Source organism: Ambystoma mexicanum, chromosome 2q (genome assembly GCF_040938575.1).
Source record: "Ambystoma mexicanum isolate Mex_15411 chromosome 2q, UKY_AmexF1_1, whole genome shotgun sequence".
Taxonomy (NCBI): Eukaryota; Metazoa; Chordata; class Amphibia; order Caudata; family Ambystomatidae; genus Ambystoma; species Ambystoma mexicanum.
Window position 1 is genome coordinate 492,119,618 of NC_090924.1, and position 25,291 is coordinate 492,144,908.

The window sequence follows — 25,291 nt, forward strand, 5'->3', positions numbered from 1 at the left end:
GAATTATACTATAGATATCCTCTCTCTATTTTTTACTTTACTGAGTTTGAGAATGTATGAGAGTGGTTTAAGAGGGAACTATGAGAGCAAGATATTTTTCATCATAGTGACTGGGTGAGAATATCACTGCTACCCTATTCATTTCCTTTTCTTTTCCCATCTGCTTTTAGATAAGCGGCACACTAACGCTTTCTAGAATTAGTTTCCATCAGGCAGATTTAGTTAGAAAATCTGACTTGACTTTCCTTGTGTCTCTTTTTTCGTAAATACAGTCAGTTCCCTCTATTGATCCATGTATGATTGGGAAGCCTGTTGCACAGTACTACTATATAGATGTGCTTTGCCTTCTTTTGTGTTCGATACAATCCTCCTACAGCAGGCCTTCTCCCTATTGAGAAGTCTCTACATCTTTATTAAGTTTGTACACAAGATATCCAAGGGAACTGATATCTGATGTCACATGAGTAATTTTACTGTCCACATTGACACATTGGGGCAGATTCTCAAAAACGGGCACATCTCAATGAAATACGTAATGGCACAAAGATACACCTGCACCATTGCGCATCTCATTGGGACAAATTCACAAAGAAAACACCCAAAAATGCCCAGCGTGCAAAGATGCGCAAATTGTGGTGCAGGAGTGTTTTGATCCTGTATATGCCGCCTAGGAATACTCCTCTCTTTGAGGAGCAATTGATATAATTTACTGGAGGTATATCGAAGGACTCTGAAGCTTTTATCATATTAGGGGATTTTAACTTATGGGCTAACCACCATCAGGATTCTGAAGCAATGTCGCTTCTACAAACCCTTAAACCCCTGGGCTTTGACCAGTTTGTAAATGACTCCGCACATAGTGGTGGAAATACCCTGGACTGGGTGTTATAAAAAAAACCAGCCATATTTTTAAACCAGATTGAGAGTTTTATCTGGTCTGATCACTTTTTATTGCACTTTGAAGTTCCTCTATCCTTTAGCAATACTCCCAAACCAAGAGGACCACCCAACACTGTCCGTAATCATAAGAATATTACCTCCAAAGCATTTGAGTTAGTAGTGGTGCCACTATGCTACTTGCGCTCGGTCCAAGAGACCACGTATCCTCAGCCCTTAAGACACTGCACTGGCTTCCAGTAGCCCGTAGGGTAGCTTTCAAAATCTTATGCCTCTCCCATTGAGACTACATAAAACCGGACCGCAATATCTTCAAGACAAGCTAATACCTTATCACCCCACTCGCACCCTAAGATCAAGCTCAGCCGGCCTCCTAGTAATCCCTAAGACAAACTCAACCAGGTTAGGCGGATCATCATTCTCAACGCTAGCCCCAACCCTATGGAACTCGCTCCCACCCCACATCCGCCTAACTGAAGACTTAACGGCCTTCCGCAAACTACTGAAAACCTGGCTCTTCCCCTAAAACTAACCAGCAATTTGACCGGAAGCAAGAAATGTACAACTAAAAAAAAAAAAAAAAAAATCGAATGTAAACCATAAGACAAACAATACCAAACGAATAATGTAGATCAAAACAGTGAAGTGGATAATATGAATAAATCATCAGAAAACTAGGAGATCTAGATGGACGCTTGACCAGACGAAAGTGTTAGAGTGAATGAGAATCTAGAAGTGACGAGCAAAGAGAGCGGATGAATGTCAAGAACGGACGAACATGGAGAACGGACGAGCGTGGAAATCGGATGAGTATGGAGAGCAGATGAGTGTGGAGCGTGGAGAGCGGATGAGTGTGGAGAGCGGATGAGTGTAGAGAGCGGATGAGTGTGGAGAGCGGATGAGTGTGGAGAGCGGATGAGTGTGGAGAACAAATGAGTGTGGAGAGCGGATGAATATTGAAGGGCGGAGGAGCATGAAGAGTGGAGGAGCGTGGAGAACGACTGAATGTCGAAAGCACAGAGCGAATGTGGAAAACGGCTGAGCGGAGAGCGCAGAATCGTAAGATACAGTTGAGCCGCGAGAGCGGATGAGTGTGAGAGCGGATGAGTTTGAGAGCGGATGAGTGTAGAAAGCGGATGAGTGTAGAAAGCGGATGAGTGAGGAGAGCGGAAGAGTGAGGAGAGCGGAAGAGTGAGGAGAGCGGAAGAGTGTGGAGAGCGGATGAGTGTGGAGAGCGGATGAGTGTGAGGAGCGCAGTAGCGTGGAGAGCGACTGAATGTAGAAAGCACAGAGCGAGTGTGAAGAACGACTGAGTGAAGAGCGCAGAAGCGTAGGATGCAGTTGAGCCTGGAGAGCGGATGGCGGTGGAGAGCGGATGGCGGTGGAGAGCGGATGAGTGTAGAGAGCAGATGAGTGTGGAGAGAGGATGAGTATGGAAAGCACAGAACGAGTGTAGAGAACGACTGAGTGAAGAGCGCAGAAGCGTAGGATGCAGTGAGCCTGGAGAGCAGACGACGGTGGAGAGCGGATGAGTGCGAGAGCGGATGAATGTAGAGAGCGGATGAGTGTGGAGAGCGGATGAGTGTAGAGAGCGGATGAGTGTAGAGAGCGGATGAGTGCGGAGAGCGGATGAGTGCGGAGAGCGGATGAGTGCGGAGAGCAGATGAGTGTTCCGAAACAAACGAATACGTGGAGCAGACGTACGAGCGGCACAGATGAGCAGATAGAGCGGACGAATGTGCGAAAAGATGAATGTGTGGTGTCGGGTGAGTGTGTGAAATGGATGTTGTGTGTGGAATGGATGAGCGTTTTTGGTGCGGACGAATAGTGTGGAGCGGACGAGTGTGCTGAACGGACGAATGTGTGGAGCGGACGAGTGTGTGAAGTGGATGAATGTGTGGCGCGGATGAAAGTTGTGAAACAGATGAATGTGTAGAGCGAACAAATACACAGTGCGGATGAGTGTCTGGAATGGATAGTCACGCAGAACAGACAAGTAATATTATCAGGCCAACGAGTAGTATGCTTGGCCGATGTGTGGGTGGTCCGGGTAATCGAGTATCAAGACTGTACGAGTGTCTAGACGGGACGAGTGTGTGCACAGGATGACTGTGTAAACGGGAGGAATGTATAGACAGGACGAGTATGTAGACGGGACGAATGTGCGGACTGGATGAATGTGCGGAGCGGACAACGTTTAACCAGACGAAAGTGTAAGAGTGAACGAGCATGTTGAAAAGACGAGCGAGGAGGGCGGATGAACGCCGAGAACGGATGAGCATGGAGAGTGGATGAGCATGGAAATCGGATGAGTATGGAGAACGGATGGGTGGGAAACGTGGAAAGCAGATAAGCGTGGAGAGGGGATGAGTGTGGAGAGGGGATGAGTGTGGAGAGGGGATGAGTGTGGAGAGGGGATGAGTGTGGAGAGGGGATGAGTGTGGAGAGGGGATGAGTGTGGAGAGCGGATGAGGGTGGAGTGCGGATGAGTGTGGAGAGCGGAGGAGCATGGAGAACGGAGGAGCGTGGAGAGCGACTGAATGTGGAAAGCACAGAGCAAGTGTGGAGAGCGGATGAGTGTTGGAGAGCGGATGAGTGTTGGGGAGCGGATGAGTGTTGGGGAGCGGATGAGTGTGGGGAGCGGATGAGTGCGAGAGCGGAGAAATGTGGAGTACCGATGAGTGCGGGGAGCGGATGAGTGTGGGGTGCGGATGAATGTGGAGGGCGGATGAGTGTATAGAAAGCGTTTGAGTATACAAAGCGGATGAGTGCATAGGCAGACAGGAGTTCATGCGCTGGGTAGACTGGAATGCATGCACAAGAAAGACAAGGGTGCACACTTATGGAACACATGAGAGCATGCGTGAGGCACACTGGAGAAGAATAGGTCAAGCAAGCATGAATGTGTAGTACAATCCCGAACGCCTGAAATGAACAAAATGAATAGAACGGACCTGCCCGCTCGGAACTGCGTGACATACATAATATGTTTTGGAATGCAGTGAATATTTGAAAGAGTACTTATCATAACACACCTCACGCCTACTCTCTCCCTTACATCACCACTCAACTAGAACACAGAGATACTATGACACCATTCGGTATAACTGTTCTCATATCTACATCTCCCGCTCACTCCACAACACTAAGTAAACACTGCTGGTTTCACACCCCCCAGCCAGGCGTTCTCCTCAGGCCTAACGCAGCCACATTCGTCCTGGATAAAGCCAGCCAGAGCGAACACATACTCCTGATCTCTCAACCACCACACCTACCGCTAAGAAGCAGCTACCACCTGAATTCCGCATCAGCTGCACACATACCTGGTGCACACACGCACTTTTGACTCTCTCTTCTCTCTCTACTGACCCGAACTTCGGCTCCCGAGGGCGTTCAACCTACCAGCGCCTTCAGACCATACCAATAGTATATAAGGCGCTATATAAATGCAAAATAACATAACATAACATAACTATTGCCATCATTAGTTGAGAACCTATCATTAGAGGAATTTACATCCTCATTTAGATTAGCTACCAATCAAGCTTTTGATTCCCATGCCTCTATCCGACTCACCAAACACAAGAAACAAACTGGACAAAATGTACGGTTTAGTCCTGAGATCTCACCAGCTAGAGGGAATAAAAGGTAAGCAGTGCAACACTGGAGAATCTACCCATCAAATACTTCAATCAGAGCTTATAAACAAGCTGTTAACCTGTACAGAACTGCGATTTTCGAAGAAAAAAGCTGCCACCTCAATTCCAGGATAGGAGGGGTGTCATCAAAGTCCAAATAACCTTTCTCGATTCACCAGGAACTGAAAGGTGCAACTATTGAACCCCTGCCTGCTATAGATGATGACTGGTGCCAGAGTATCCTTGATGGGTTCTGCCAGAAGACATTACATCATCAGGTACATATTCAGAATCAGATTGAGGCCCAGCAATTTGTAAATTACTCTAGTGCTCAATTTCCTAAAGACCTCCCTCATGGTACCAACCTTTTTTTCTTTCACGAGGTCTCAGAGCAGGCGATTCTAGAAACTATTGATAACATGAAACCCACATCTTGCAAAGGTGACTTCATTCCAGCATCATTCTTCAAAGACTGTGTGCCGATGTTGAGCCCCTGGATTACAAAGTTTATCAATTGTTCCTACTCAGAGGCCTATGTGCCAGAGGTTATTAAGGAGAGATGGATCACGCCTCTACTGAAGAAGGAAAGTCTTGACCCATTGGTTCCTGGTAACTATCAACCAATAACGAAGGTGCCCTTTATCTTGAAAAGAATTGATAAGGTGGCATGTACTCAGAATCAGGCCTTTGTGGAAACCCAAAACATTCTGGCAAATGAGCAATCGGGTTTCCAGGCAAACCATGGAATAGAAACAGCTCTATTGGATTAAAAAACCAATATCTCCGAAATTATTTAGGCTGGAAATGTGGCGCTGTTGGTCCTGTTATAATTATCATCTGCATTTGATCTGGTCGATCACGACCTGCTAGCGGACAAACTAGCACACGTTGGGAGATGTTCCCCCATGGCGATATCCTGGCTCAAATCCTTTTTGCGTCCAAGAATGGCATGTGTAGCTAGTGGAGAAGCCCAGTCACAGAAGACACCTCTAAACATGCAGTGTCCCCCAGGGATCCCGTTTATCCCCTTTGTTATTTAACATCTTCTTTAAATGCTTATGTGATGTCTTTCAGTCCCTGGGAGGGAAATTTGCTAACTACGTGGGTGATACCCAGATAGTACTTAAGCTATCTGGGGTCTACAAGGAAGACGTAGAAAGCGTAAACAAAGTCTTCAGGGCAATCCAGAAATCGATGGCCCTAAATTTGCCTGGCTTTTAATGACTCAAAGACAGAGCTACTTATCCTCGGAACACCCCATAGACTGAAAAACTTAGACTCACAATACAAAGGTTTTGTCATAAATGGGAACATCATCCCAGTATTGGATTCAGTAAAGACACAGGGAGTCTACTTTGACTCTCTCCTCTCTTTTCAAAAACATGTCTCCCATTTAAAATCATTGTGTTCATACTATCTACACTTATTGTGGCAGATTTGCCCCTATTTATCTGAATCTAATAGGGCTCTGATTGCAGTGGCCATAGTGAACACGAAGTTGGATTACTCCAACAGTCTTCTTCTGGGGACATCAAAAGGCAATATTAGGAAACTTCAAGTCCTGCAAAACGGTGCAGTTTGAGCGGTCTGTGACCTTGACCGCCGATCCCATGCCTCGGACTATCGCAGGAAACTAGATTGGCTCCCTATTGAACAACGCATCCAGTTTAAAGGTATTGTCATGGTGTTTAAATGCTTGATGGGTGAAGCACAGAGTTACCTCTCCTCCAGAGTAAAATGAACTCCCTTGCTTCGGACACTACGTTCAAATAACAAGATGCTACTGGAACAGCCACACGTTATCCTAAAAAAGATTGGTGGAGCAAGCTTTAATTCATGGGCCCTGTCTCTTTAGAACTCGCTCCCTCTGGATAGAAAAGGCTATGTTTCCACTCAGCTCTTCAGGAAACATTTTAAAACATTTCTCTTCAATAAAAACATGAACTGCGGTGATTAGCTGAGCATAGGCCTGCATGGACCCTTCTTTTGGTCCAGCATTCGTTGCATCATGCAACACTTTTTTGGTTCTGTGTTTTGTCCGTCTTGTGAGCGCCCTGAGGCCTTTGGGCGAGTGGCGCTATATAAAAATATTTTAGATAGATGCAAATAAGTGGGCAACTTATGGTGTATTTCATCAGATATGCACCTTTTCGGTGCATCTGTAAGGTTCCACTTTTTTATGTGCAAATGTTGACATGTGCATCTCGTCAAAGGCCCCAAAAAAGAGTGCATCTACCCTAGTAAGGTACAAGCAAAGTATTTCAGACAATTTGTTTAATGTTCATGCTCTTTTTTTTGTCTTATGCGCATAATAACGGTGAGAATAAGACAATGCATATTTTTTGTACCTTCAGCCTTGTGGTGATTTTACTTTGTAAAGTGGATCAATTCCCATGCGAGTAAGGGTATACCATGTAAATGCCTCATGTAGTAGTTTTGTCATTTCATTCAGGAATGTTGTAGAGTGATGTCTATGATTGTGCTGTTGTAAAGGACGATTATGCATTTAATTCATATAATTGTGTAAAAACTGGCATTGTGATTGCTAGACAGCCACGTGGAAAGTGTTCTACTTCCTAATGTTCTCTCAGTCCTGTAAAAGTTGTTATATGGCCGCAGGGGTAGGAGAGCCACACAGTATCAATCAATAGCAACACAAATTCACAGTACCCAGCTATGTCATAAAATGCCCTCACCAATCCTGCCTTGGTACATGTATAATTAGGTATGCCTAAATAAACACCATGGCAGATGTAAGGATCATGTTGACGAACTTCCCTAGGGCCCGTGACTGTGAGGATTATGATATCACCATCATGACATCCCTCACAGCCTTCCGGAAACATCTGAAAATTGCCCCCTTTAATTAACCCCACTCACCCCCTTTTCAACAGCCTACTTCTATACACCACCACACATCTTATCGCACTACATTTTGTACTTTATGTAATATGTAAAACGTATGGTGTTTAAGCATGTACCATGTTGGAGTCCTTCTTGCAACTAAGCTCTGCTCCTATCTCTTTAACTAAGTATTATCATCCTCTGTAACAAGCGCCACGATGCCTAAGGGCTGTTGTGCGCTCAACAAATACGAATACATAAATAAATAAATAAATAAATAAAATGACACCACTGGTGATGTGGAAGGAGCCTTTTGAAAAGAAATCCAGGGCTGAAAGTACATTGACTCGTTGTTGTATGTCGTGGGATTGCATTGTTGGTGTGTTGAGGACCACCTTTAACTGACACACCATCTTCAGGATCATATGGGGTAGGAAGTGCTACCTCCCGGTGAAATCTACATCAGACAGTTGAAATACTGTGATCCTCCTCTTATAGATCATTCCCTCCTCATCAGTCGGTGCAGCAGCATGATGCCTAATGGAGTGCCCATTTTGGGAATGTGTACCTGTCTCTGTGTGCTGTGCTTTTATACTGTGTTGTTGGTTGTAAGTGGGGTGCACTGTGCGCTTCATTGGTTGGGAAAAAACAGTGTACTTTTTCTGGGCCATTTGCACCACATTGCGAAAGGACCAACTGTTGGAGGGCATTTTTGGAGCAAATTAGGCGGTCAGGTTTTGTGAATCAGGATTTTGGTGCATCTTTGCTCACTTTCTGTAGTCACTCTCCCTTTGAATACTTAATTTGGTGTAGGTGCATGCTTTCCACCCACTTAGTGCATCTTTTGGTCACATTTTGCGCTCTTTTTCTAAAGTGGTGCATCACTGAGATGTGCACAACTGGAAATTAAGTATCAATTTCATACGCAATTATAGCATATTTGTGGGGCGACTCATTTTCCTTAACATGAAAATTGGTGAGGGAAATACCTGTGTGACTAGGGAGCAATAAACTGGTAGTACCATCAGATATAGTCTGTTTTTAAGCTTCCTCTTCGGCTATCATGCTAAACCTATTTCAACCCGGAATTAGAGGATCTATTGAAAAATTAATAAGCCTTTCCTGCCAGGGCAACGCAGTATTGGCATCCTCCTGCACACGCGGAGCATCATTTATATTAACTATAGTGGTATTAACATTCTCTATTAATACTATAACAATAGTTGAAGTATTTTTACTACCCTGGATTAATACTTCAGCAGCGTACAATATTCCTCCCTCTTGATGACTGGACCATTGGAGTTCACAAAGGTTTCAATTTTTCTTATTTGCCCACAGAAGATTGATTATTAATTTGATTGTCTAGGGCTTTAAATGGCAGTAGATTGATTCAGACCCTTGGTGTCACCAGGGCTCGATGATGGTTTATTGAACTGACGGCAAAGAGTTTTGAGCGAGGGCCTTTGCCGTTCACTCTAGCTTTACTTTCAAATTTAATGCTCAGAGCTTTATCTATGTCATTGGCAGTAAGAAGTACTTGAATTTCATTCATTCAAATATTGGTGTCATTAATAGGGGCTATAGGTTTGGTCATTTTACGCCCTTTACTCTCAGGTAAGAACCATGTACTGCTTTCCTTCTAATCTTAGCTAAGTGCACATAACCAAAAAGAAAAAAAGGAAAAACTAGATCACCCTACAGTTTAGGGTGTATATATGAAAGGGTCTTAGGCTATAATAAGGACAGTGTCTAATGCTAAAGCGAAAGGCCAAATGCCAATGCTAAATGCAAAAAAAGAAAGGTGCAAAATGTAAAATAAGACTAAAGTGCGTCAGAACTACGTCAAAACTAGCAGCAAGCTAAAAATGCGGAAGGGCTGGCGTTGGACCTGATAGAACATCAATAAGAATAAATAAATATAGCTATAGCTATGTACATGAGAACAAATGTACATAAATACATTCATACATGTTTAAAAACACAACTATACAATAAATGTAAAAGAGATGTAATGAACCCAATTGACAGGTCAAGGTGAAAAGGTAAGGTAAGGTGGTGGGTGCATCCGACTGGTTTATGGGTAATCATAGTCTGACACCCACCACAGCCATCCTTACCTGAGGGCAAATCAAATGAGGCTGTTGGCAGTGCCCCAATCCAATACTTATTCAATGGCTCTCAATGGCGTACCCCAAATTTACGTTTGTCTCCAAAATTATGCTGATGGCCCTCCGAGACCTCGGACCTGCACTTCAACAGCAACCAGTCCTCTCCAATGGTCATTCCACATAACCCCAATTAGGCCACTCCTAACATAAATTAAATCATGGCAGGCTAAAGGCAGCAGTCAAGTCTTCAAAAGCAGGCAAGACAATGCAGCAGACTGCAGCCTGCCACTTCCAAACACACCGGGCTAGAAAGCACCAATCAACTTTTGCCTCGCTGCACCCAAATTTCACCAGGCACCTCAAGACTCTCTCCCAGGCCGCCAGGTCCAAGCACCAAAACCAAAAGCTACTGGCGTACACCACTCATGGGAGCAGATTTCCCTTAGGCCCTCCTCAAATTAGATCAATTCCTATGGTCAGAAGGACAGGGGAGACAGGAGGGCACAAACTCAATGCTGGTCAATTCAGGTAAAGACAGGCTGAACCGGAAATTGCAGATCATAGAGCACAGGACTCTGTCCCAGAGCAACCGCAGGGCTTAGCGCAGGCCAGTGGGGAACAACACGTGCCGCAGCCCGCTCTGCTGGCCGACAATGTTAACACTGGATAAAGTGTTACTGAGGGCAAGGGTGTAGCGTCACCAGTAACAGCCTACAGCTGTGAATCACTCAATGGGAACAGCCCGCACTGCAACCCGCTCCACCTCAATAAGTGGATTCGACAAATCTTGGTGACTGCATATGAACAAAATGGGGTGGCTGTGTGTGCAGAAAGTGATTCAAATGCGGTCCAACAGATGGGTGGCAGCCTTTTGGGCTGATATGAGGGCAGTGTCTAAGTATGACATTTGCCATGTGGCCGCTTGTGCTTCTGCCTCACGGTATCTTCTTAAACATCACTGGCTCCTATTTTTGGGGCTTCAAAGGAGGCAAAATTTGGCATGGCCGTGTTGAAATTGGCTTCGTAATGGATTTATGTTTTATATTAAATAGAAATGTCCAGTATTGACTTGTCTGTCTTGAGATTGTTGAAATGGCTGGAAACTTGGCATGTCATCATACGGTTTATCCTGGAAGGGGGAACATGGGGTAGTGCCCTGATTATTTATGAGCAATACATATTACTCGTAGTTCTACTCTTCCTTGCCCCAGTCTTCTTTTCCTTTTTCCTCCATCTTTCCCTCCCACCCAAACCACTGACAACATTTGCATGATATGTGCTTGATATGTGCAGGAGGAGCTAGGCTGGCGCGACACTATATGCACTGCTCAGGAAGGAGCAGCCTTTTCAGCTGGCTAATTCAAATAATTACTTGGGAAATTCTGCTTGGCAGAAGGAACTCTGGAAGCTGGGTGCCTCAATTAGTTTGGGCTGGCATTAGTATGAGTAGGACTCAGAGAATTGAAGATTACCGATAAAATATCAGGCTATTTTTATCAAGGAAAAAAAAGAAAGAAAATACAATTTCATTTTGTCAAGAAAAAAATATATATATCAGGCTATACTCCCATATCAGGCTATACCCTCACCTCTCTTCTGTCTCAGTCCTTACTATGTGAGGTGAACCCAAAATAACTGGCAATGGCAACTACACAAAATAAAACCTCCATACAGAAGTGTACTGAATCACAGGTGCTCATTGCCACAGCTAATATTCAGTACACTACTTAGCTACTGTGTTTAGCATACTCCCTCCAAAAATGTTTACTGTTCATCTCAATGGTGTAAATGGTATTGCTTTTCAAAGGCGTCAGGGCTGCATTAGTTCCAGCCCTACAAATGTCTGACAAAAGAACTCCTGGAGCTTTTGGCCAGGAAGCTGGCATATCCTTTGTGGTTCTTCCCTGGATACCAGGAGGAAGGAGGCAGAGATGACTTAGAGTATGCTAAAGCGATGAAAGATCTGACCATCTATGTTGGGTCATTGAGGAGGCTTTCATGCCATTCCTAGACAACCCGGGAAATATATCAAACCAGCTCTTTTCCCATTTGGGAGAGGAATACACACCTCCTCCTCTGAAAAGTAAACTTGATAGGGAGCCTGAAGGATTACCTCTTCAGACCTGGGAAAGAAGGAAATATGTTTGTCTTAAAGACATGATCCATTAGCAAAAACAGACTCTGAGGTTTCACCAACAAAACAACTTTACAGAGCATAGCACACAGCTCCCCTACTCTTCATGTTGAAGCAATGACTGCCAGAAACAAGACCTTGATTGTCATAAACTTAATGTCAAAAGAGTCAAGCTTTTAAAAAGGTCCATATGGGGACTGAAATCCCATGTGGAGGCATGGTCTAACCAGATGATGGAATAGAGGATACATTCTATGAAGCAAGTTCCTTCAGCTCCAGCAATCACGTCCCAGAATTCATCAAAAGTCCTAAGGGCTGCCCATTGGCTCAGGAGAGTTAGGACTTCTAACCCCAAGGAGAAGCCATCTTGAAGAAACTGAAGGAATTGAGGAAAGAGACAAGATAGGTTTTCCATTTTCCACACTGAGGCTAATGCCTTCTGGCAAAGAAGAAGGAACAAGCCTACTGGAGGTAAAATGGGGACCAGTAGGATTAAGGATTGAGCATCCTTTCAGACCTGTGTCAACACTTTCAAGATCAAGGGAAAGGGAGGGAAGGCAAACGGCAATTTAAGCAGGGAGTCACCAGATCATCTTTCTACAATGCTAATGGATCTGGGAACCACAAGCATATTCTTTGCACTACAATTTTGTTCCCCAGAAGCAAGTAGAAACAGGAATGGGATTCCAAATTGTAGGCATTTTATCTGCATAATTCTTGAGACCAAGAAATCTATGCTTAGCATGCCTGTCTGCTGGTTGTCTACACACGCACCCCTTAAGTGGATCTGTGAAGGGAACAAAAATAAATGGTATGCCTAGGTCCCCAGTTAGGGTCTTTTCTTATCTTCCCATATCACCAGTACTGAATCCTCTGAGAACCCATGGCTGCCCCCCATTCCTGAGAGCTAGCATATAGAGTGACCACCACAGGGAAAAAGCATTCAAAGGCACTGCTCTTCTGAGGTTGCTAGGAATTAACCACCAAGTGAGGTCTTCTTTCACTGCTGGGCCCACCAGAATCAGCCTGTCTTGCCGGTTCCTGAGCAAGGGCACCAAAGATTCCCTGAATCTTACTGCTTGATCTTAAGGAAGTAACATTGGGGCTGGTTGTGCGCTGAATTAGTCCCTTATGAATGTTTAGTCTTGTGACATTTCCAAGTTGGATTTCTCCAGCTGGATCATAAACTCTTGTTCTTAGAGCAGGAAGCATTCAAAGTGCCAATGTAGTCGGTGATGAATTCAGCACCACTTCTTCATCTATGAGGTGCGTTGGGGTGCTGTGGACCACGAAGGTCGACTAACAGGGTCTTGGCATCAGTGCTGTTTGACTGAGAAGAGGACACAACTCCAGTACATGACCTCAATTCCTCATGTTGGGAGCTCCTCCTTGCCTTAACATAGCCTTCCCTTGAAGCACGGACACTTGTTTTGTAGAGCCACCCGAAGCACCAGAATGAACTAAGAGTGGCATACCTGGAAATAATATGGTCCTCAAATGAACTGCTAAAACGTGTTCCGCTCATGGAGCCAGAAGAAAGTGAGAAACACCTTTAATGGCACAGAAGCAAAACTCACCTATTGCAGCATGGGGCCGAGTGGGCACCATAAGGGAGGGGAATTCTACTTGACTTCAAAAGCCTCAGGGACAAGACGCTACGGGCAGCTACAGGTAAACCCACATTTTCAAATTTTATAAAAGCCTGAAAACCAGAGTGGTGGCGATAGAGGGTCGGGAATGAGAAGTGAAGGAAGAAACCAGTAGACAACTGCAGAGCAAACGGAGCGTTCTGTCCCTGAGGGTACTGTGCAAGCTGTATTGAGAGGTGGGCGCTATACCCCTAGACACAGAGGTAGCAGAGTGCTATGTCCTGGAAGCTCAGTGCAAGTTGCAGTTGGAGCTCGGAGCTATCGCCCTAGTCTGCGTGTGCAACAGGCTGGCCGATATATCCCTGAAGGCATAGCATACAGCAGAGTTGCCTGGGTACTATACCACTGCAGAAAGAATGAGCTGAGCACTGTATGCCTGAAAACAGAGCTGCTGAGATTGAGAAGACAAATAAGACCTAATGTGTGCTATAACCCTGACACTGTGGAATAAAACAAAAAGCCCACTGAGTGCTATATCCCTGCTGCTGAGAAATAGATCAAGAAGTGTGCTGCACACTTTAACCCTGAGACTGAGATGTGACACAAGAATTGTGTGGGGAGCTATAATCCAGCCAGTGATAGGGAAGCTAGCAGGCGGCTAGATCTCTACGAGCAGGAGTACCTTCCTGAGACTATAACGTTTTAATCCCATGCCACTTGTGATCACAGCACTAAGACATGCGGTTGGTTTATGGTTAATACTTAATATGACACCCCAGGTTGCCAGTATATTCCATTCCATCCTGGCTATCAGAATACATTCACCATTCGTGTAGGATATCCATCAAAAGAAGCAATATCTTGGTGAATACACAATGGATTGTCTTCAAGTCGAATAACAATGCCTGATACTCAAATTCTGCTTCCCTACTGTAAATATCTGGTACCTCTTATCGTTCTTGTAATTTGAGCTATAAAATATTGTGACAAAGTCAGGTCCTTGACTCCGTCCCAAGGCCTGGCAGAGACTCTCTAGCCCAGGAAAGCCAGCAGACCAGGGCAAAATCCCCAAAGCCTTCAGCCACTTGGAGGCGGTACAGGGTAGGAAATTCACCACTGCCACTCCCACCCTACCACCCCCACAAGTACATGGCCTTTTGTTGGCTTGACAAATATAGTCTCTGATCTAGGAGATTCAGAATTCAAGGCTACATCATTTTCCTACTGTCAATTCATGTCCCTAGTACTTATCGCCTCATAATTATTGGAGAAGGTGATACTAAAACCATGGGTCTATGTAATGCTTGTGTCACAGGAGCTCTGTAGATGACACAGTAGTTAATTCCGTTCATAGCCATGCACATTTTAAGAGACTAGTATCGGAATTGCTAAAAAGGTAGCAGGCTCCCCTCTCTAGAAAGAACATGGCATGATAACCTGTTCTGTGGTTTTTTTTCCCACTTTGAGAGTCCGCAGTCATCGCTTTTTGCTCAATGAACTTCTCACAAAGGAGGAATAACTATTTGCATATCACTCTTTGTCCTGCCCACAAGGGCAGTCCAGCACCGAAATGCCAGGCCAACTTCCTTTGAACAAGAGTACCAACAGCAACCCCAGACACATGTTTCTTGCTTGTTGGGCCTCATCAGTGAGGTGGAGCTGTGCCTTTCTGAGCAGAGTGAGCAAGGGGTCCACGCCTGGGTTGCCCCAGGTAACTTTGGGTCACCAACTCCAAGTTCCTTGCAAAAATTCAAAAAAGGTAGCAAGCGCCCCTCCTGGCATGATAACCTGTTCTGTGTTTTTTTCCCACTTTGAGGGCCTGCAGCCATCACTTTTTGCTCACTGTACTTTTCATAAAGGAGGAATATCCATTTGTATACAGACTACTTATCAACCATGGAGGCGACCATACCACAGTGTCACGGAGCTGAAGCAGAGTGGTGCATTGCAACTCTGGAGGTGAAACTTCCCCCTGATGCTAAGATTGCTGCTGGGAAAGCTCTGGAATGGTAGCATCTGGGGTAAACGAAGAAATTAAACAGAACAACCCCTGAGCCCCTTACAAGAAATTGAGGAAAACCAAACAAATAATAGTATAGATGCTATGTAAAAGCCATGTGGGACAGAGTAAATTGGTCCTCCAGAGGCCCATTTAAAGCAGAAACAGTCCACCAGTGGCCAGAAGCACACACCAGGATTGAGAGCCAGATCGCAGGAATTTCTCAAGAGAGCCTGGCATTGGACCAAGCATCCAGCAGAGGAGATGTGTTGCCAGTCCTACGCTAACTGGATAGGCTGGCCAAATTTCGGCTGCTGAAACAGTGAAGGGTCCTAGGTCCAGCACCCCAATATATTCCTGAAGGGATCAAGATCATTTGCAATGGGAATGGCACTATGTGGCTTATTTACAGGGACAACGCCATATTCCTTGTGAGAAGGTCACTATATCGCTTAAGAGGCTGAGAAGGACATGCTATCATTTGTACGATGTCCCCTGATGAGTGTGTTAGGGTGGCTCAGGAGGCTGGGCAGGACCAATACATGATGTGCAATCAAGGGGCACGAAGGGGAGGATGCCCTGGCTCCCCAAACAAGATTGTGGTCACATTGAAGGGGCTTGGTACACGGACCGCCAGGTGGTACTGGCCCTTTCATGGGAAAGCAATATCTGGTTTGTAATTCCGCCCGCCCAGTACACTCTGGCCCTGGCGTTTTAAAATCAAATTCATGAAGATTTATCAAAGAATGTGTTGGGAAGGAACCAGGGTCCTCCCAAACCCCCAAGTGCTTCAGAGTTAGGCAAGACCTCTTTAAGGCGCTATAATATACTGGGGGAGGAGGAAATGGTGGCTAGAAGAAGGATGCAGGAGTTTAGGAGATGGGAGGAGAAGTAACATCAGCAAGTAGGAAGGGAAGAGAGGTGGATAAAAGGATGTTAATGAGAGGCTAAATGACAAGGAAATGTGGGACTCCCTTTGAGACATAGGGAGAGTGCCAGGAAGGGTGAAATACAACATAAGTCCACAGGTTGGGTGGAGGAAGTGGGAGGAGGGGCGGGCATGAAATCAGGTGCTGACTAAGAAGGATGGGCTCTAACACCTGTAAGCAGCACACAGTGGACTTTGACAACCATCAAAGCACCATAGGTGGGCATAGGATCGCAACAAGGATTACCCAGAATTCATTATTAACTGAGATGGTGGCAGAAACCTGTGAAGGCCACTGCTGAGTTCAATATTTAAGTAGGGCTAATCACGTTCTCAGAGGAAGCGGTACAATGGGCACTGAAAATGGACAAGCAGGAGTGCGCTTCCAGACCAAATAAGGTATTTGATAAGAGTCCCATCCTCATCACCACCTTAGAGACTATAAAAGAAATTGGGCCTCATTACAAGTATGCCAGTCTGGACCATCACATTCAGAGTCGCAAGTGTGAAAACACCATTATCGCAAAGTGACACCCATGGCGCTACCGCACCGGGTAGCACCGTGAGCGTAAACTGCAGACAAAGTTGCCGGACATGCCTGAATTACGGGCACGACAGTAGTAACGGCACATTCAGAATACTGCCTACACGGAAACACCATAAAAATGCTGGTGGCACCGTGAACACTGCGCTTGTAATACCAGCACCGCGGACCTGGTGTTAAACAGTGCCAGGTGAGCAGCAACAGGCCACAGGTGTCCAAAATTAGCCCAGCTGCACACCATTGACCACTGTGAATGCACAAAAGGACCATACCCACATCAAAAACCTCTCCCAACACAACCGTGCTGGCAGTCCCTGTAGCAGCAATTGGGCTGGGGAACCTATAAGGAGGGATTGAGGATGAAGCAGCAGAGAGGCAGAGGAGGAGGCGGAGGAGCAGGAGGTGAATGAGGAACCATCTGGCCACACATAACATCAATGTCCAGTAAGTAGCACCCCCAGCCAGCCACCAATACCCTGATCCAGGGCCTTGCCCTGGAACCTGACCCCAAGCCAAATCCACACCTTGTACCTGCTTGACAGGGAGACCAGAGCATCAATAGTCACCCTCATTCATGACAATATCAGCAGCCTCATAAATATACAGACTGCAATCCCCCTTTGCTGAAGGTAGTGCCTGTACTGCACTTCCTTGCAACCGGCACATACCAACACACCATGTGTGAGCTGCTCGGGCTGTCAAAACCCTGTTTTTCAAGGGTATTGTTCCAGGTACTGGATGCACCGCTCCGCCATGTGGCAGAGCACATCGCCCTACCCCGAACCCCTGGCCGAGTTAATGCCACCAAAGTGGCCTTCTATGCCCTGGCAGGCATGCCCAATTACATTGGTGCGTTAGATTGCACCCATGTGGAGTTGGTGGTCAAACATGCCACTGAGGCAGTGTATAGAAACCGCAAACAATTCCACTCCCACATTGTGCAGATGGTCTGTGATGCTGAACACCTCATCACCCATTGTTGCGCAAGGTTCCCAGGATCCACCCAGGACTTAATGGTGTTGTAGAACTCCGCATTGACAGGGTACATGGCAAGGCACATCGCAGAGTGCACCTGGCTGTTGGGTGAGTAGAATGTCCAATGCATGACCTCTGTGTAGGCAGTGGGGGGGTAAGTAGGAGACCACCAGAGTATACCAGGCTGTTGGGTGAGTAGAAGGACAATTCATGACCTCTCTGTAGTGGGGGGGGCTGTTGGGTGAGTAGAATGGCCAATGCATGACCTATGTGTATTGGGGGGTGCTGTTGGGTGAGTAGAATGAGCAATGCACGACCTCTGTGTGGTGGGGGGGTAAATAGATGCACACCAGAGTGTACCTGGCTGTTGGGTGAGTAGAATTACCAATGCATGGCCTCTGTGTAGTAGGGGGCTGTTGGGTGAGTAGAATGACCAATGCATGACCTCTATGTAGTGGGGGGGGGCTGTTCGTGAGTAGAATGACCAATGAATGACCTCTGTGTAGTGCAGGGGCTGTTGGGTGAGTAGTGGGTGGTTGTTGGGGGGTGAGTAGAATGACCAATGCATGACCTCTGTGTAGTGGGGGGGTAAATAGGCACTCACCTGGCCTTTGGGTGAGTAGAATGACCAATGCATGACCTCTGTGGGGTGAGGGAGGAGAAGCACAGTCAACGGAGCATGTGGCAAATGCAACCTAACCCACATACATTGCATCCCTTATTCCAAAGACATGTTACACGTGTACCAAACAGGCATATGGATCACACTCAATCCCTATCAATAATAAGTCAAATGAGGCAACACAAAAGTACCACGTACTAGAATGCATCAGACAACCTACAAAAGTGCCTGCGAAAAGACTGTGCACAGCCCCCACCGCCTGCATCACAGTCAAGTTAAATTAATGCTATCCTAGACACCATCATCAGTGAACCCCACAGCATGTATCCAGTGCACATGCCTACACAGCTGTTCAGCAAGCACCAAGTGCACATTACAGGGCATGCACCCACTTCAGACAATACACAATTCTGACAATGAATGACAACCACACCCATGCTGCATCATGTGTGATGAACGATAAAAGTATCACAGCACACATGTTCATATATCACAAATTGATGCACATCTGTGTCCCATTATGATACAAAACAGAGGGAGGTCTGGGAAACTCTACCAGCACGAACACAGCCCATTGACTTGTTCTTGGGTGGATGGCCCCTGGGAGTGTCTCAACTAAGTCTTTAGCTCACTGTTCTTTTCACAGAGAAGAAATGTCCCTGCATATCAGTCTTTGTCCTGCCCAGGGGCAGTCCAGCACCAAAATGCTAGGCAATTCTCCTCTGAACAAGAGCACCACAGCATTCCCATACACGTGTTTCAGCCTAGTTGGACATTATCAGTGAGGTAAAGTCAATGGGATGTGTTCGTGCTGGTAGAGAGTTTCACAGACCCCCCTCTGTTTTGCATACCAAGTAACTATGGGTCTCACCCTAAGTTACCAGCGTAATCCAGACGTGGACCCCTTGCTCACTGCTCTTAGAGAGGCACAGCTTCACCTCACTGATGATGCCCATCTAGGCTGAAACACGTGTATGGGGTTGCTGTGGTACCCTTGTTCAGAGGAGAATTGCCTAGTATTTCGGTGCTGGACTGCCCCTGGGCAGGACAAAGACTGATATGGGGGAAATTTCTTCTCTGTGAAAAGAACAGTGAGCTAAAGACTTGGTTGAGACTCTCCCAGGAGACATCCACCCAAGAACAAGTCAATGGGCTGTATTCATGCTGGTAGAGAGTTTCCCAGACTCCCCTCTGTTTTCCATTATGATACAAGTTGGGCCTGTGATTTCAGACATGCAAAGTGACATATGAGCACTCAGAAGATGTCGAATAGCATGGTGAAGCAAGCAAAACACACAACATGATAGAAAAATGCAGTGGGATTGGCCATCAATATGTGAGACATCAAAGCCAAAACACGCACATGAGCCACATCCGTAGTCCTGCGGGAAGCTCGAGCTTGTCGCTGCTGAGGTTGTGCCGGACACCACACACCTTATATGCACCTGGCTCACCGGTTCCACAGGGCCATTCCAGGTTTCTGTGGCACAGGAAGCCAGGTGCTGGTAAATTGCAAGTCCCCCTAACCATGGAGTGCCAGAGTACACAATGGGGATATGAACATGGGAGGATTGCCACAGATGAAAAAGTAGCTGGTGCTCCCCTGAGCACACTGCCTACCAGACCAGCAGCGCACCGCAGTGATGGGCCTCTTAGGCGCTGCAGGTGTGGTAGGAAGATTGTCAGCACAGTACAAGATACAAGGCTCCTAATAGGGAGCCACACACCCTTGTTTCCAAACCAGAAAAATAACGAGTATTTATTTATTTATTTATTTATTTGAATTTATAAAGCGCACAACAGCCCCTGGGCATCGTGGCGCTGTTACAGAAGGTTTACTTAGTTACATAAGTGCGTGCAAGAAACGTACATGTTTCCCAACCCCATGCTGCAGGGCGGCAGCAGCATACGAATGCAGAAAGTCATTTTAGGTGGCACAAACATGTTGAAGCACTGAAGGCCATATCAATGTATGACTGCAGACAGTGAGCATGCCAAACAGTCTCCGATGAAATGAGTGACCAAACATTTGAATGTGGTCATGGCATTACATGTGACAATGCAACAATCACTAGGGTCATCTGTGGCATGTGCTATGTCTTGTGCTGATTAAATGTGGGAAATGTGTACATACCGACCTCACTGACATGGGATTGACACCACAATGATTAAATCCCTATTCTGTCACTGCCACGCACGTGATGCTTGATACCCTCTCAGGCCATGGCTGATGACACCCGTTAGACGGCCACGGAATATGCGTGAGGAGGCCTACAATTGTGCACATATCAGTACACGGGACACTATTGAACGGACATTTGGACTTCTCAAAGCAAGGTTCCGTTGCCTCAGCAGATCTGCTGTGCCCTCATGTATAGCCCCATCAAGGTGGAGCAAGATTGTCCTGGCCTGGGTCATGTTGCACAATATGTGTATTAGACGTAACATTGCACTGCCTCTGAACATGGACACTGCTGAGGAGGAAGATGGGGATAACGACGATGATGGGATGTCATTGCGACCCCGGCGGGAGGACATGGATGGTCAACATGCACAGGATGCACCGATACACAACTTCTTTTGAACACTACTCACAAGCACATGGTGCACAACTGGTGGCACGTATTTTTGAGCACTTCTATTAAACACTTAATACTCACACATAAACAGAATGTCCAGTCGTGATTTATATGTAGAAGCAGGTGTATTGTTAATTAAGCATTTGAAAAGCAGGTGCACCATCAACACCCTCCCCAACTTAACCTCCCCCATCAGACTCCTCAACTATCACTCCCAACTAGGAACCCCACCTCCCCCTCCCCAACATACCCTCCCCTCTCCCACTCCCCAATTATCACTCCCAACTTTGAACCCCCCCAAACTTACCCTCCAACTCCCTAACTATTCACACATGGAGCAAGTGATGTATGCCCATGTGTGAGCCTTGCCATGTCCAGGGTTCCGCCCTACTTGCGTCCACGCTTTGGGGCATGTGTTTGCTTATGTGATGTGCCAGACAGGGGCATGGATTACCTCAGGGGGCTGGCTGCCTGGGATTCGCAAGTGTGGAGCTGGTGGAGGCCAATGGTGTGTTGTCGCTGGCAATTCGGGACATGCATGTCATGAGGGTCAGTGCCATTTTCTGGGCAATAGTGGACTGGATGCTATTGCCCTCACAGACCCTCCTAGCCAAATGTATGGTGGCCGCAGTTGACCACCCAATTGCACGGGCAACCCGCCGCACAATGGCCTGGTTACTTTCTCTCATGAGGCGGGTCTCTTCCAAGTGCTGCTGCGCCAGGGCAGTGAGGGTGTCCTGACGCTCCTCCTTGCGTCTGAGACATGTATTCATCTCACGGACAGAGGGGTAGGGTGAGCACTCTGGACTTGTTAGGCTCCTGGGGCTGAATGTGCCTAACATATCCGGGGTGTGATCAGTGTCGTCCCCAGTGTTAACTCCAGCCTCTCCAGCTGCATCCCCATCACTGGTGTCAGTGGCATGGGAGTCAGGCTGCTTGGGTGGGAGTATTGCACGTCCCCATGGCGTTACACTTGATGTGTGCCTGTGGGACTGCGGATACTGGCAGGTGGTCTGTCGCAGCTTGGGGGGCGCCACAGGAGCTCCCTGGGTTACACGGGCAGCTGGTGGATCTGCAGGGGCTGCCTGGTCACAGGGGCAGCTGGGTATCAACCAGGGCTGCCTGGTGCACAGTGAGTTGTCACGTGTACACTGCCAGATGTGCTCGCACAGGACGTTGATGGGCATTGTGACGGCGCATTGCACGTCTGGTGCCGCTCGATGTCTCTGGTTGGCCACCGTCCGTGTCAGATGTCCTGTGGGTAAATGAAAGGCATGATGTCAGTGGCCTAGTTGGCTAACAATTGTACAGTTACATGCAACATGTTGATTGTGCAGAATTACATTGTGGGGGCATGCAGTGCTGCATGGTATGTCTGACTCATGCATGTGTTGTGTGGCCACAGCTGCAGGCACTGTGCAGGTGGCACATGCAACACAGCTGTCCTGGGACTGCTGACATGCACACCCGCATTTGGTTGTGGTGGTGGCATGGCAGTCTGCGAGAGTGCAGGTAGTTGGGATGTGTTGCAGGGGGGTGTTCAGAGAGTACGCGCATGGAGTCGATGCACGACCTGGTTGCATGCCTAGGATGCGTGTGGGGTTTTCGTGGTAGGGCTGGCAGGTTAATGTAAGGGACATGCACTCACCATTGGGTGGGTGGGTGCCTATGTGTACGTTCAGGTGAGGCCCTACCAATGTTGTGCTGTGGTGGCACAAATGCAGTACTTGTGACCAGGATGCACAGTGTCTGTGTCGTGGATTCTGTCTTTTTCAATTGTCAGTTGAGGCTGCCTATGAGTTATTCATCAGTGTTCTCAGGTGCTAGTTATTGGGGGAGGGGGGGTGCGTGGTCAATGCCATACTGTTGCGCTCACCTTGTCTCTGCGGAGACGTCGGATGCTGATGCGTGGAGTGTCTGCTTCCCTGGTTAGAGGTGCTGCACGTCTTCTTTTCCCTGGACTGGCCTTGGGTCAGCTCCTTGTGTATTTGGTTGGTGGGCTCTCCTTCCTGCTTAGTCTCAGCAGGGGCACAATGTCCTGTAGGATCCAGTTACTTAACTGACCCACGAAGCCGAGTGGCGACCCAGTACTACTGTGGTCGTAACTCGTGTTGCTTGTGTTGCTCTGCTTGTTATTGTCCATGTAATCCGTTGTATTGTATGTTGTCCGTGTCCAGTTATCTGTGTTGTTCTTTGCTGCGTGACGCAGTCCGTGCTCATTTCACTGTTGTGACTCGTGTCGCTGTTGTGGCACTAAGCCCTCCTTGGTGTGTGTTGGTTTGGTGCAACGCGTGTGATTGGCTGTGCCAGTGGGTCAGGGTGGCCTACCTTGAGTCTAGGGGGCCAGCGCGAGCTCAGGCGCAGTTTGTGTGATTTAACCTGTTCTTTCTTTCTCTTTTCCAGGTACCTGTGAGCCGGCGCGATGAATGAATCCGGTCAATGGCGACAGAAGCGGTGAGGAATGCGTGGCGGTGACAGGGTGCGATAAATGAACTCAGTGGTTAACCTTGTTTTCCTTCTCTTGCTTCTGCAGGTGCTGGCGACTGATGAAAGCTGGAGTCCTCGATGAAAGCTGGAGTCCTCGACAAACAACCGGGTCGTTGCTGGAGGCACAGGTAAGTCAGAGCAGGTGAGTATGAGAAGCACGATGGTCTCCGGCTTTTCTTTGCAGGTTTGTAGAAGATTGCTGGGAGGAATTCCTCGGAGAGCGTTATGCTGCCAACTGCAGAATAACACAAAGCATGCCTTAGGGCTTCGGTGGGGCTTATTTAGCCAACCACGCCTTGCCACTCCCATTGTGCAATTAATTCCAGAAGCTCTCCGCCACACCCATGATTGCAGACTAATGCACAAGCTAATGGCTTAGAGCCACGCCCTTAACTGCAATTAGCACAGAAGTCGATCACTCAATGGCAGACTGACTATAGCTGTGTTTTCCTTGAGGTTAGCTCCATGAGCCTGGTGCCAGAGGCGCCAGGACTGGGTCCAGGTGGCCCTCCTTTGAGGCTCGATCCACTCAGAGCCCTTAATGTGCCCCAATGTTCCCACTGCTGCTGGGCTGGGGCGATCTGGTCTGCTCATCATGACACATACCCATGTTGTCCCTGCAGGTGGGGGGTTATGCAGTGTGCAGGTGACACTGGGCCAGGCTATCGGCGGGTTGCTGCTGGACCCATTAACAATTACCATTGCCTGACTTCACAGTGCCACTGGCCTATTACAAGTCCAGGGGCTGGGAAGTCAGGCGCCAGAAATGTTCTTGATCCACATTCCCCTGAAGTCCCATGGGAATCTATGGGAGTGGCTACACGGATGCAGCGGCAACATTGTTGACCAGTAACAATGCTTCCATGGCAACTCAGCATGCCAGGCCCGCAGCACCCACCAGGGACAGTCCTGTTGAGCTATGCAGCCCAGGCAGCTACTGTAATGGTGCATCATCATTTACATGAACCCTTGTTTCGGTACACACACAGTCATATTTGGTGCCTTGTCATGTGGTTGGGTATGGGGCATGCATGGGAGGCAGGGCATGTCACTTGCTTTGCGCAATATGCATTAGGTGGGGGGCCATGGGAGTGCTTGGTCAGGTCGGGGTGATGTGGCCAGTGCTATGTCAATTTCAGTGCAGTGGTGGTACAAGGGGTGGGGACAGAGTGTGCATGTGTGTGCTTGATATTTGAGCACTTTCTGTACTCACCAGCCTCATAAGGTGTCCCAGCTCCCACCTGCACTGCACTGACTCTCTCAATACCCACCATATGTAGCACACTGCTGGACTTCTCCTCCTAGGGCAGCACCTTGATGAGTGAGGGTGGTCCACCACCTGTAGCCGTGCAGTGCCTGAGGTGTGCTGCAAGGAGGTTGCGCACCCTCAGTCGCAGGTCATACCACCACTTATGGCAGTCTTTGTCACTGCGTGGTGTCACCCCCACAGCAGTCACCTTCAGGGCAGCTTCCGCCCAGATTGCCTTCCTCCTGAGCTGTGGTACTGCGGTGATGGTCCACAGAAATACCCCTCCTCTGCGCCCTTTTATATCCTTATATCCTACCTCTCGCTGTATATCTGTTCTGTTGTTACCTCTGTAAAGTGCCCCGTTATGTATCTGCATTGTTATATACCTCTGTAAAGCACTCCTTTGCTTCTCAAAGCTAGGCCCACGCTCAATAAACAGCATAATAATAATAATAATAATAATAATAAAGAGGATTGTCTGCTATGGAGCATCTCATTCCAGTATTTATTCACAGGTCATTACTGAGACTAACGTGGAGCCTAATGAGGTAAGATGTCCTTGCTGGTCTTACAGATTGAGCAATATCTACTTGTAGGATGGTGTTAGGTAGGGCTTTTGAGGATTTCCTTATCCCATTGCAAACTAATAATAGTATAAAACGTATGCAGAACCGAGCGGATTGCAGATTTGATCACAT